Source organism: Lingula anatina, chromosome 4 (assembly GCF_051362555.1).
Source record: "Lingula anatina isolate TDL-2025a chromosome 4, LinAna3.0, whole genome shotgun sequence".
NCBI classification, from domain to species: domain Eukaryota; kingdom Metazoa; phylum Brachiopoda; class Lingulata; order Lingulida; family Lingulidae; genus Lingula; species Lingula anatina.
Window position 1 is genome coordinate 11,867,779 of NC_141770.1, and position 13,577 is coordinate 11,881,355.

Below are 13,577 nucleotides of genomic sequence, written 5' to 3' on the forward strand. Positions count from 1 at the left end.
TAAGGCAAAATAATGCTGCATTGTAAGTCAGAGGCTCATACCTCCATGATAAAAACATTTAAACGAAAGTGGCGGCATGGGATTGATGCCCTTGCTTCTCGTCATGTATGCCTATTTTCGTAAAAAGATCTTGGGATTAGGGATGAAGTTAGAGTCTGTTAGACCCAATACCGTTTGCAAATACACAAACTGGAACAAGAGGAAGCGTGTTAATCTGATTGCTTTCAGCGAGAGTCCCCTCGAAGTTGGATCAATCAACATAGAACGCTAGTTCTGATGGGAATGAGGTTTAAGTCTTGTTTCGGAAACGTAATCCCTCTGGGTGATTTTCCAGAATTAATACAAAATTCTAACAGATCTATATCTTATCAAAGTGCTAAATTGAAAAACAGAACGGACTTTTCAAATGCTAAAAAAGGCTAACAACAGCTTCTGACATGTAGGCCTACACAAAGTTTTCTTACAAAATATTTTAAAAGCCTCTTGTATTTCCTCATTACTATATATCACGAACTCCAGGTCAGATCCGCAATATGAATATGAATAAGAATTTTATTTTACTGTCAGTGTTCCTCTTCTCAATGCAGATACACTAAGTACAAAATATAAAATGTTAAAATGAAGAAAATCATTGTCCCACGTCGTCTCTGAAAGCCAGGCTACACTATAGCAGCCTATGCTTTGCGAGCTTCTTTTTCTTTATAAAAAGGAGGCCTAATATCAGTAACATCCTAGTAGCATATCACAATTAATTTCGAGTTGCATTTTGCATTATTTGCAGTCTCCAAAACTTAAAACAACCATATCTACCCATAGTTATATGTGTTTATATGTTCACGGACATGTGCTTGGGTGTGGCGGAGCAGCTATACAGATTGTCCATCTCGGGAAGAAGGTCCACGTCGTGAAATACAATGCAGGAAAAATTCCCGTGTTTCATCGCTTCTAGAAACCCGATGTTCATCAGCATACCTCGACTGAATGTACAACCTTTAGCCTAGCAGTGGTAATAAATAATAGTCAAATGTTGTAAAAATAATATAAAAAATTCCGATTCTTTCAATAATAATAATAATTATTATTGTTATTGGCTACCACATAAATGCGGATGACACTCAATTATACCTTTTAAGGTATAAAACTGTAATAGTCTTGAGCCTGAGGATACAATAATCAAAAAGACATGCCATTTCCGATTTGCGACGATGGAAGATCAAAACGAAAATAAATGATGGTAAAAGAGATTTTTGTTCCAAACTTTTTTTTTTTTGTAGATAGATGATAGACCCATAATGAACTGATTTGATTTTCATAAGGATCATGTATTGTTTATATATAAAAAATCCTGACGTATTGACATTCTTAACACCAGTGATAGAGGCTACGTGAATGCGTCAAAGACAGTGATTAATGACCACTTACGACTGTATAGAAATCTCTTCCTTTGTAATTTATGACAATGAATGAATGAATGTTTACAGACGTGTTAAAAAACAGTTGCTTTCATGTCTGATAAAAATTTTGTTTCAGTGTCCATTACTTAGCTCTGCCGATCAATAAACAAGACAGCCGGCTAAAAATATATATTTCTGTGCACCACAAGGTGGCCTCTGCAATTTTGTTGCTACCACTCAATAGGAGTGTTCTGCTTTATAGAATAAATTAATTAATTTGATAACATGCACTAGCCTATCTGTAAAATTTACAATTTACACATTGAAAAGATCGAAGCATTTATTTAACAGGCTAAATAAACTCTTATCTTATCTTATGTTAGATATCTTGTCAGGTGCCTTACGTGCACGCAGTAAGCCACCAGTAAGGTAACATTAAGAAGATTATTGCATGTTCTCATTTCTCATCAGCTCGTCTCATTAAATTGGATAGTGAGGTCATGTAAGTCATTAGTTTTATCAAACTGGCAGCGGTGAAAGTATGCCGCTGCATAAACTGAACTTCTAGGCTGCAAGCATACCTAGGCCTATATAAAACAACGCTCATTATACAAAGCAAGAGAGTGATTAAACTACTAAGGGACACTAATCGCGTTTTACTTTACAATTTCATGAAGTTATCGAAGTTATCACTTTTTTCATATTTTATCTTAACCAGCTGTATTAATACAACGTGCAACTAACTAAACCATTATAATTAAAAACAGACATCTGTCACGATGCAAAAATATAATGGGAAGGTCAGAGGTAGCTGGAGGGGGGGGGGGGGGTCTCTAACCTAAACCATTTGGAAAAGCATCGCACAGGTCTATGATGCTACTTCCTGCATGTTCTGTTGGAAGAGACTGACTTGGCATCAAGGTAAGCACACTCCAACTCCGTTAATTTCCTAACAACATGTTGCACGTGATTATCCTTCTTCTTAAACAAAAACGTTATCGACACCTGTACATGTGACACAGCACCCGAAACAAAAAGCAGCACCAATATTAGGGTACCCAATACACAGCCGGGTACAGGGTGCCACTACTTAAGTAGCATGCGTTACGGTAGCAGCCTTCCACGTTTTATATGTAAGTTATAGCGAGGTAGAAATATACATGTAGCAACCAGGCTTGATAACTATTGATTAGCTGCTTTTCTACAGCTCATTTTCACAGCATCTCTATCCTGCTTCAAATCTGCTGCAAAAACATTGCGAATATGATAAGCACATTGTCTGTGCTTAATTACTACTACTCAGACTTAGTCAATATGTGGGCAAACAAGTTACTACCCCAAATCTGTTGCAAAAACATTACGAATTTGATCTTAATAAAATTGTATGCGAACAGAGATGCCCATTTGTGCGTTTCGGTAGGTCCCCTCTTCACATTTTCTCGCTGCCATATATCATTCATTATTTTACTATCCTTGGAAACTTTACGATAACGTACGGAATTTGCACATTTTATTCATATATTGTTATCCATATGAAGGTAATATGTAAAAACAAGACAGCAAAGCTGTCAAATGTACAGACAAAAAACAGAAAATAAAGATGCAAAAAAGGTCATTTTGTCAATTTTGATGCAATAATAAATAATGCTTATAATAGCACTGTCAGTCAACACTGAATTTTAATCTTGCACAACAGGTAACATGGTCAATAACAGGAGCGGACCCAGAGATATTTTCTGACAGTATTACAAAGTATCTATGTTGATCCATCCTCCATTTTGATGGTCTTCCAACAGAAAAAAATAGATACCAGTCAATATAAACTTAATAACCTGACTGTCTTCAGGAAGACCCAGAAGATGGTCCACCCCTTCAATAAAATTACAGTTTCAGGACCATGAGAGTTCAAATTCACATTATGAAACTCTCAATATTTGAAAAATGATGACAGTGCATAAAATAATATTACATAATGTTTAAAGACATAAAAAACAATACAACTGCTTATGTGGAAATACAGAAAATGTGCAGAGCCCCAGGCAGATGAGAGTTAAAAGTCACAAATGCAAGTGTTTGAGAAAAAATGATAAAGGAAAACATAACAAAGCTAGAAAAGCACTTTGAGAGTGCAGACCTCTGCCAAGGCAGCAATTGTTGATTATTATTGATAATTGATTGATTATTGTTCCAGACCACCACCAAATATTAATCATTGTCCTCTTTGGCCCACTTCCGACAGTTCCTGAAAATTTCTGCAAAATCAGTCCATAACTTTTTGTGTTATGTGGATGACAGACAAACGGGGGTGAAAATATGACCTCCTTGGCAGAGCTTGAGGTAAATATAATTCCAATGAAGATGCTATTCAAACTTTTAATCTTCCAGTTTGATATATATATATATATATATATATATATATATATATATATATTATTTAAAACTTATTTGCAATATTAAACAAAATTTACCTGCATAATTATCACTGCTTCCTTATTATTAATCTAGCAGAGAGCTTTACCTTTGGGAGTTTACAGGGAAATATCAACAAGTGTGCTTTATGTAATCTCATTTAATGGCCTATTAAGGCAAATGACTTTATAACTCTGAAATTAATCTAGTGATACCCAAGGGTAATTTACAGACTGACCCACTCAAAGGTCTTTAGGCCCATAAGTCACACTTTAAGAAAAGCACAAAACCATAATGCCCAAAATAGGAGACTACCAATCCTGATGCAATAATACATTATGTTTAACTGCACAGTCAACATCAACTTATGCACAACAGGTAACACAGACGAAATTAAAAGCATAAGGCTTCAGGCCCATCGGAGTTCAAGTTTATACTTAGAAAGTGCCAGAATGAGAAAAATGAAAATTTCACAAAAAATGCATAAATTCAATAATAAATGAAAACCCAATTGACCTGGCTTTCTAATTTGAACTGCATGCCAATCCTAAAAATCATACTTGTAAGTTAAAAATAATAATAAGTTTTCTTTTCATAATGTTTGCAGTAGCAACGCAAAAATATTGTTGTCAATTTTGATGTAACATTACATAATAAATTATAGAATAATTATCACCAATCTTTGATTATTGACAATAAATAGCATGGACATGTAGAAAATTTGATTACCATTCGGCTTCATGTCCATGGGAGCTCTGAGTCCCACAATGAATATGCCAAAATGATACTGAATATTACACTAAAATGTATAACTTCCAGAAAAAGAAGCCAATTAGACTGCTTTTCCAACTCAGGCTGCATTTTAGTCCTGTGTTTCTTTTTTGAAAGTTTGACAGTCATAAGTAACACGGTTTTCCCATAATGGTCATCATGGCAGCAGCACCCAAAATTGTGTTTTCTTCTATTTTGATACAACATAACATAATGCTTAAAGCAATAATAACTCTTCCTTTGAGATTCAAAATTCCGCATGAAATACATTGTAAACAACGCATGGAAATATATTCTATTGTATTTTACCACTAAAACGGCCGTTATTGTAGTAAAACTAAAATCTGTGCTTGTCAATAGGGCTTACGATGCTTTTCTTCCTGGTCATCAAGGCATTCGTTGCTAATGACGTAATGGTGTCACGCGGATTCTCGCGTTCATTCGAGACCAAAATAACATATGGCGGCAAACGCATTAATGCAGACGCAGACGTAAGTTGCGAGTTTTTGTACAGTGCGTCGGATAACGAAAAGCCCAGAATGGCACACATTGTGGATAATAATGTATTTTTAACAAAAAGACGAATATATCTCATGAATCTTATATAGTGTTGTTGTTGTCTGCTTTTCCCGCGGTTTTAAGTAGGTCAACAGTGACTATGCGATGTCAGAGAGAGCTCCGTCAGTTAAAATCTCTTAAGAGATTTTAACAAAAAACCGTACGTTTAGGAAAAAAACCCTGGATTAACTTTGAATGCAGGAATGGGGTCGCTGACCATTGGTAAGTACGGGAAAATTGCTGTTTACTCCAGGAAAATCCAATTTTTGGCCAAAATGAAGAGTTATTATGACATTAACAGCATAATGACCATCAATTTTTAATTATAATATATACGTATCATGGATTTTCAGAAAATGTGACTAGCATGGGTCTTCAAGCCCGTGGAGGTTCTAAGTCACACCTTGAAAATGCCAATATGTGAAAAATTAAATTTTCACAAAAAACTGTTTAACTGCCAGAAAAATTTACCAAACAGACTACATTTCCTACTGAAGCTGTATTTTAGTCCCATGTTTCTTTCCTGTAAGTTTGAGAACAGTAAGTGACATGATTTTCCTTAAGTGCTCATCATGGGAGCAGTGCCCAAAATAGGGGTTTCTTCAAATTTTAATGTAACATTACATAATGTTTAACAGCATAATGACCATCAATTTTTAATAATAGAATATTAGTAACATGGACATTCAGAAAATGTGACAAGCAAAGGTCTTCAGGATCATAGAACTTCAAAGTCACACCTTGAAAATGCCAATATGTGAAAAATTAAATTTTCACAAAAAACTGTTTAACTGCCAGAAAAAATTACCAAACAGACTGCATTGCCTACTGAAGCTGTATTTTAGTCCCATGTTTCTTTCCTGTAAGTTTGAGAACAGTAAGTGACATGATTTTCCTTAAATGGTCATCATGGGAGCAGTGCCCAAAATAGGGGTTTCTTCAAATTTTAATGTAACATTACATAATGTTTAACAGCATAATGACCATCAATTTTTAATAATAGAATATTAGTAACATGGACATTCAGAAAATGTGACAAGCAAAGGTCTTCAGGATCATAGAACTTCAAAGTCACACCTTGAAAATGCCAATATGTGAAAAATTAAATTTTCACAAAAAACTTTCCTGTAAGTTTGAGAACAGTAAGTGACATGATTTTCCTTAAATGGTCATCATGGGAGCAGTGCCCAAAATAGGGGTTTCTTCAAATTTTGATGCAATATTACATAATGTTTAACAGCATAATGACCACCAGTTTTTAATAATAAAATAGTAGTATCATGGATATTCAGAAAATGTGACTAGCAAAGGTCTTCAGGCCCATGGAACTTCGAAGTCACATCTTGAAAATGCCAAAATGTAAACAAGACAGCACTTTTCTGAAATGGGTTTATTTCCATTTTTAACCCTTTTTTAACATAAAACAAAATTAACAGTTTACTGCCATTTTTATATGACCAACTAAGAAAATTGATGAGATGGGAAAAATATCAATAGAACAGTATTAAATGTCCAATTTCCTCCATTCTGAGATTCTGAACATAGTGGATGATTGAATCTGACAAACTGCAATGATATGTGTTTATTTCCATTTTTGACACTTCATTACACAATACACGATAACAAGTTTACCATCATTTTTACATTATCAACTAACAATGTTGTAAAGATGCAGGAAATGTCAAAAAAACACTTTTACATATCTTATTAGTTCAATAATGAGACTATTAACATGCCTAAGAATTGAATCAGAGAAAATGTGAAAAAAAGCATAACTTCCCTAAAAATGACCCAATCATGCTGATTTTTGAACTTGACCTGCGTTTTATACAAATTCATCGGTTCTGTAAGTTTCAAACCAAAAGGTAAAACGGTTTTCCACTTATCGTGTTTACGGTGTTGCATTTATATGCTGAAAAAAGTGATAAAACAGCATAACTTCCCTATAAATGGCCCGATCATGCTGATTTTCGAACTTGACCTGAATATTATGAATATTCATCAGTTCTGTAAGTTTCAAGTCAAAACGTAAAACCGTTTTCCACTTATCGTGTTTACGGTGTTGCATATATGCTGAAAAAAGTGAAAAAACAGCATAACTTCCCTAAAAATGGCCCGATCATGCTGATTTTCGAACTTGACCTGAATATTATGAATATTCATCAGTTCTGTAAGTTTCAAGTCAAAACGTAAAACCATTTTCCACTTATCGTGTTTACGGTAAAAGTGCACGCCAACGGCAACGGCAACGGCAACGGCGACGACAGACGCAGGTGACGGCTATATGTACAGACACATCTGTGTCTGTACATAAAAAACTTGTTCCAAAAAAAAAACGAATGGTGACAATATTTACATCAAGCTGCTTTAGCAATGTCAACCCTGCAGAAAAATAAATAAAAAATAGATAACGAATCCCGGGTTGTAACTTCACTCCCCCATTTATAAAGTACAAAGTGAGTCTCGAGTTATTACTCCACAGGTACAGACCAGGGGCCGGTTTCACAAAGCAGTAGTTAGTTAGAACTACTAACTACTGAACTACCTCGCTAACGAGCAAACTTAGCGATTTTCGAAGGGTGTTTCACGAAGCAGTAGTTAACTCATCGCTAAGTTCAGTCGTAAAGTTCGGTCGTTAGTTCTCTCGTTACTCACCGTAGTCTCGAAACCGTCTGCCGGAAGTGGAACTCTTGCGTAAAAGTGTCACGAAAGCACTAACTCTCCAATTTTTGGTGGCTGAAAATGCATAAGAACGTCTGCTTTGAGGTCGTCGTAAAGGATCTCCACCACCTTTTTGCCGCTCTTTTTGTCACAGCTAGGCGCAACCTCTTGTAAATTGCATCATCGTGTGTATATTCTAATAGATTCTGCCTTTCATGAAAACGTCGTAGTCTACGTTGCCGTCTGGCGGTACGGATAGCAAGAAAAGTACACTCGGAACTACTCGGATGTCTCCGCACTCGACAATAGTATGGAGCTTGCGGAATGAGCCGAGGATTGCCGATTGAGAAAAGTAGCCGCCATATTGGATACAAAGACAAACGACAGACAACGGTAACTAAGCAACCTTTTTATTTCACTCATTACGCATGCGTACGATGAAATTCTAGAGCTAGCGACTGGTCTGACCAGTCGTTAAATATCCAAGGCAACAACGAGACAATAACGAGCGAGAGAACTAGCGACTGCTTCGTGAAACGGCACTATAACTAGCGAGAGGCTAACTACCGATCGCTAACTAACTACTGCTTTGTGAAACCGGCCCCAGGAACGAAAACGGACCAGTGAAAGCAAGGTTTATGACGCCTTGACAACGTGCAGTGTATAATATACGCTTGATCCAGCTTAGCCCTCCAAACTAATAGGGTGACATGGGCAATTTTCACAAACAAATAATTGAACTTAAGTATATGTTTCAGTTAGCCTCCTTTTAAATAAATATACCGTTCTAGGTAAATTAGAATATTGTAGCTTTATTAAATCGCGAAAATATTTTTGACTTAATGATGATTTTATTATTAAGGGAAATTATGCTACGATGCGTGGTACATATGCTGTGATTACGCTGTCCTTCAACTGTTGCGTTAGGGGGGGGGGGGGGGGGCTCGCATCTGCGGACCCCCGTTTCAAATAACCCTGGATCTGTCACTGAAACCTGTTCGTTCATTCAACTTTCATACAAGTTTTTTCTTCGTAGCAGTAGAACCAGGTCTATAGTGGTTTCATATTTCCATACCCCCTTTATATAATTGGTCTTGTTTCTAAGCCCCCATCTTTGCTACAAATGTATTAAATCAGTTATACTATTCACCTTATACTCAGGTAGTATCATATAGTTAGTGAATGTAGTCAGTCATCCAGAAGAGTAAGAATGATAAATATATTACTGCACGAAAAATCAGCTTTTGTATATCCTGAAAGGTGCTCATTATCTTTTCAAACCTTTCCTAGACCTCTCGTGTTTTTTGGAAAGGTGTAAAAGACGATCCTTTGTATGGCTGTTACCTATATATGTGAAAAGATATATAATAGCCCACTGGTATAAACTTTATCATTTATTCCATTAAAACATTTATGTGCAAGATGTGCTTGCATTTTGAAAGTTTTTTTTTTATAATCCAAGGAAATTTATTTATTTATTTATTTATTTATTTATTTATTTATCTATTTTTTAAAATCTTTTTTGATAATCCAAGAAAGATCCAGAAAATGTTCTCTAAATCTAGTTTTTGCAAGATGCTTAAGTCCTACTATACAGGCGTAACCTCCTGGGCTTGTGGGAGTAGTTTACCTGGAATCGTCTGTCAAGTGAACGCTCAACTTTTATCATATTTAAAGCATTTTTTTTCAAACTAGGTACTTAAACCATCAACATACGTAAAACAGTCATTTTACAAGGTTTAAAAAGGGTCCTGTAATAGTACCTCCTTCCTTTCATATTTTTTCATAAGTCCCTCCAGTCCGTTTGCTTGTTTTACAGCATTGTCCTAATTTTCAGGCACGAAGCATCTTTTAATGCCATCTGGTAAAAAAATAAAGCGAGTGAATTCTCGATTGGGCCTGAACAGTAGGACAAGTGACTACTTTTTTTTTTACTTTATTTTTCATTTTGAACTTTATTTAAAGAGGGTAAACATGTTAAGCGTAAGCCTTCTGTTACCATGCAGTCAGTCAACAGTACTGGATTTGTTCCCAGCTACTTCAACATTTATATGCTGAGTGCTAAGCAAGGAGACAGTAGGTACCATTTTTATAATGGTCTTTGGTATGACCAGGCTGGGGTCATACAACCTACTGTACCTGAGGCGGGCACTCTACCATTTGGGCCATCCGGTTTAAATGGGCCAGGTGTAACAAAATACCTTATTGTTCTCATTCATAATTTTTTGCCTTTGTCCGTCCACCTTGTTTGCTTGTTTTAGAGCATCTTGATGCTTCTCAGACATGTAGTAGGCCCGTCTTTTAATAGCATCTGGTAAAGAAATAAAGAGAGTGAATACTTTAGTGTAATATCATACAAACATTTTTCATAAATGAAAATATGAATGCTGAAATATCTTGATGCAATGATGAAGATATTCATGATAACTGCTCGATCACGTGACTGAACCGTGTCAGGGTCCATACAACAATATAAAAACAAATTCAAGGACTTCTGAAGCTCTAATTCATGAACTTTTCAATGACTTTTAGAATGCGACTTCCTGACATTTATGAGTTTACATACAAAAAAGGTGTATTATTTCATACAAGCTTCGTATTTTAATACACTGATGATGAAATATGAAATGAATAAAATGAAAAAAATTAAAAAGGCAGCAAAACTGCCATATGTACAGACAAAAAGCAGGAAATAATAATGCACAAAATAGGCTACTGTCAATTATGATACAATGAAACTGGCACATTATGTTTAACTGCAAAGTCAAAACCAAATTTTAATTATGAACAACAGGTTATAGGCCTACCGATGTATGTAAAATGTACAACAAGCATAAGGCTTCAGGCCTAAGAGAGATCAAGTCCACACTTTTAAAATGGCAGAATGAGAAAAATGAAAAATTAACAAAAAAAGAATTGCATAAATTTAAAAAATGATATTCCAATAGTTTTTTTTTCTAATTTAAGCTGTATGTCAATCATAATTATCATTCTTGTAAGTTAAAGTTTTTTGAACATTTGTGGTGGCAGAGCATAAAGTAGGTTTTTGTCAATATTTATGCAATATTATATAATGACTAACTGTATAATTACTACCAATTTTTGATTATCTACTAAAAAAAGTGGACATTTAGAAAAGTTCATTACCATTCAGCTTCATGCCCGTGGGGGTTCTAAATCCCACAGTAAAAATGCCAATATGTGAAAAGTGAAAATTTCACAAAATTGTATAACTTCCAGAAAGAGAAGCCCATTATACTGATTTTCCAACTCAGGCTGCATTTTAGCCCTTTGTTTCTTTTTCTTTTTTGTAGTATTTATTTATTTATTTATTTATTTATTTATTTATTTATTTATTTTAAAGATGCATACAAAGTCAATTTTTTGTTACAAAAACCTACCAAATGCCAGCATTTAGTTTCAAGTAGTATAACTAAGAGAATTACCAAAAGGCGTTGTTTAATTTTACCTGAAAATGATGTTTGAACGGATTTTTCTGCTAGCATTCTATGCTGTATGTCAATGGGGCAGAAAAGTAGGTCACGAAGGTAGGTTAAATTTCCGACCAAAACTTTAAAGAAAGGAGCAGTCTAAAGCTCTTTTATGGTTGCTCGAGTGGTCTGTTCAGAGTGATCGAGTGATCTATCCCTTGGCATGTCGGTATTTTTTGAGTCGTATAAGAAACTAGTAGAAGTGGTTTACATGTGTTACTGGGAATCCACGCTCCACCAATGCTCGGTTCGTATGTACAGTACCTTTAAGATCCATAAGTAACATGGTTTTCCCTTAATGGTCATCATGGCGGCGGGGTTTTCTTCAATTTTGATGCAATATTACATAATGTTTAACAGCATAATGACCATCAATTTTTAATTAAAAAAAAAAGGATCATGGCTATCAAGAAAATGTGCCTTGCAAAGGTCTTCAAGCCCATGGCGGTTCGAAGTCACACCTTGAAAATGCCAATATGTGAAAAATTTAATTTGGCGTCTAGACATGATTCTAGCCAGACGTTTGGGGTGTGGTTTGAGCGTGTTTTAAAACAGCTCCCACTATTCTTTTTTCGTAGAATTTTCATCGGTTCCTCATTCTACGTGATAAATTTAGCCAGTCTCTTTTGATATCAGAGGGTGTAGGTGTTTGGGTGCCGATTCTGTTTTGTGGTCACTGGTGAATGGACCTGAACTGAGGCGGCTTCCTCCTGTTTTAGACTTTTTCCCGTTGATGTTTTTTTGTCCGGAGACGGGTTGGCCATGGGGTGCACTTTCATTCCCAGGGTGCGTTCTCACTCGGCACTTCTCACCCGACTATTGAGCATCAACACGTCGTTGTCTGAACTCCATAGCTCACAACAGTGACCACATCACACGTAGGTGACTGTCCTCACCACCCCACTTCAATGTGTTGCCATCTGTTAGCACCGCAGCCACAAAAGCGAGATACTTTTACGTTTTACGTTACTTGTTAACGTTTTTCTTCATTGTGATCTGCCGAGCAGATACGCATATACAAAGTCGAGACACCTTTGTCAGGACGAGACCTTGCACAATTAGACACAAACCCACAAAGGCGAGACACCTTTGATGAGGAATTCCAACAACACCACCACTTTTTCCCCTCTCTCCTGGGAAAACCATTGCGTTGAATTCAGCACTGACCACTTACCACCCCTTTTCTCAACCCCCACCCCCATCCCCCATCACTAGGACTCTGTAGTTGATTAAGGTCACTTCATCATCATCATCATCATCATTTAGAGCTTATAGTGTTCCACTGTTGGACAAAGGCCTCAGCATGCTTTTTCCATTGTTTCCTATCCTGAGCTTCAGATTTCCAGTTTGGCCAAGGTTTCTTCTTCCAAGACTTCCAGTAGTCATCTAATTCATCCCTCCATCGTTTGACCGGCCTTCCTCTTTTTCTTTGTCCATACCTTGGGGTCCATTCTGTAAGCCTGATTGTCCACCTATTGTCCTTCATTCTTTTGACATGTCCTGCCCTTTCCAGCAAGGTCACTTGTTGACCGAAAAACGCTTTCTGCAACCAGGGCTCCGTATCTCGAAAGGTTCACTATGTTGCGCACGTGCGCAAGTGTCTCGATTCCATAACCGATTCTATTTCGAGATACGGGGCCATGGAATCGAGACACTTTAGCACGTGCGCAAGCGTCTCGATTCCATGGGCCCCGTATCTCGAAATAGAATCGGTTATGGAATCGAGACACTTGCGCACGTGCGCAACATAGCGAACCTTTCGAGATACGGAGCCCAGTCCACCCCCTCTGCCCTATCGTTCTTTATGTCTCTCGTACGACCGATTTCTTTAGGTCAAACTCGTACAGAGGTGAGACACTTCTCTCTACCCCACACTGAGGTGAGACGCCCCACACCACGCAAGCCAAAAACAGTACATTGTCCACGGCTAACAGTTATTTTATATCAGATCAGAACTGTAAAACCGTGACACGTCAAATAATTCCCTCACACATACGTGAAATAAACATATCCAAGGGAATTACAGCACCATTCTCCAAACTCGAGCGTCCCGAAAGTAACCTTCAGCTTTTAACTAGGGGCATTGTCAAAACACACGTATGCTGGGGCCCAGTCTTGGACCGTGTTATTTTGATAAGAAGTAGTTTAACCAAGACATGAGCCAAACACCCCCAAATAGAGTTCTCACTCGACTATGGTATAGATAAAGTACGAGGCGCTGAGTTTTACGAGCAATAGAACAGATAGTTGGCGAGGCAGGTAACACGCGGTCACACCAATAGCGTCACTTATC

At 36.7% G+C, this 13,577-nt stretch overlaps 1 long non-coding RNA gene across 1 annotated transcript; it reads right to left on the minus strand.

Annotated features, from left to right (window-relative positions):
• Positions 1-3,354: 3,354 nt before the first annotated feature.
• LOC147762314 (uncharacterized) lies at positions 3,355-7,453 on the minus strand. The gene is made up of 2 exons (XR_015334061.1): positions 5,426-7,453; positions 3,355-4,790 (listed from the first exon to the last, which is right to left on the minus strand). It is a non-coding gene; the product is annotated as an uncharacterized LOC147762314 (long non-coding RNA).
• Positions 7,454-13,577: the final 6,124 nt, after the last annotated feature.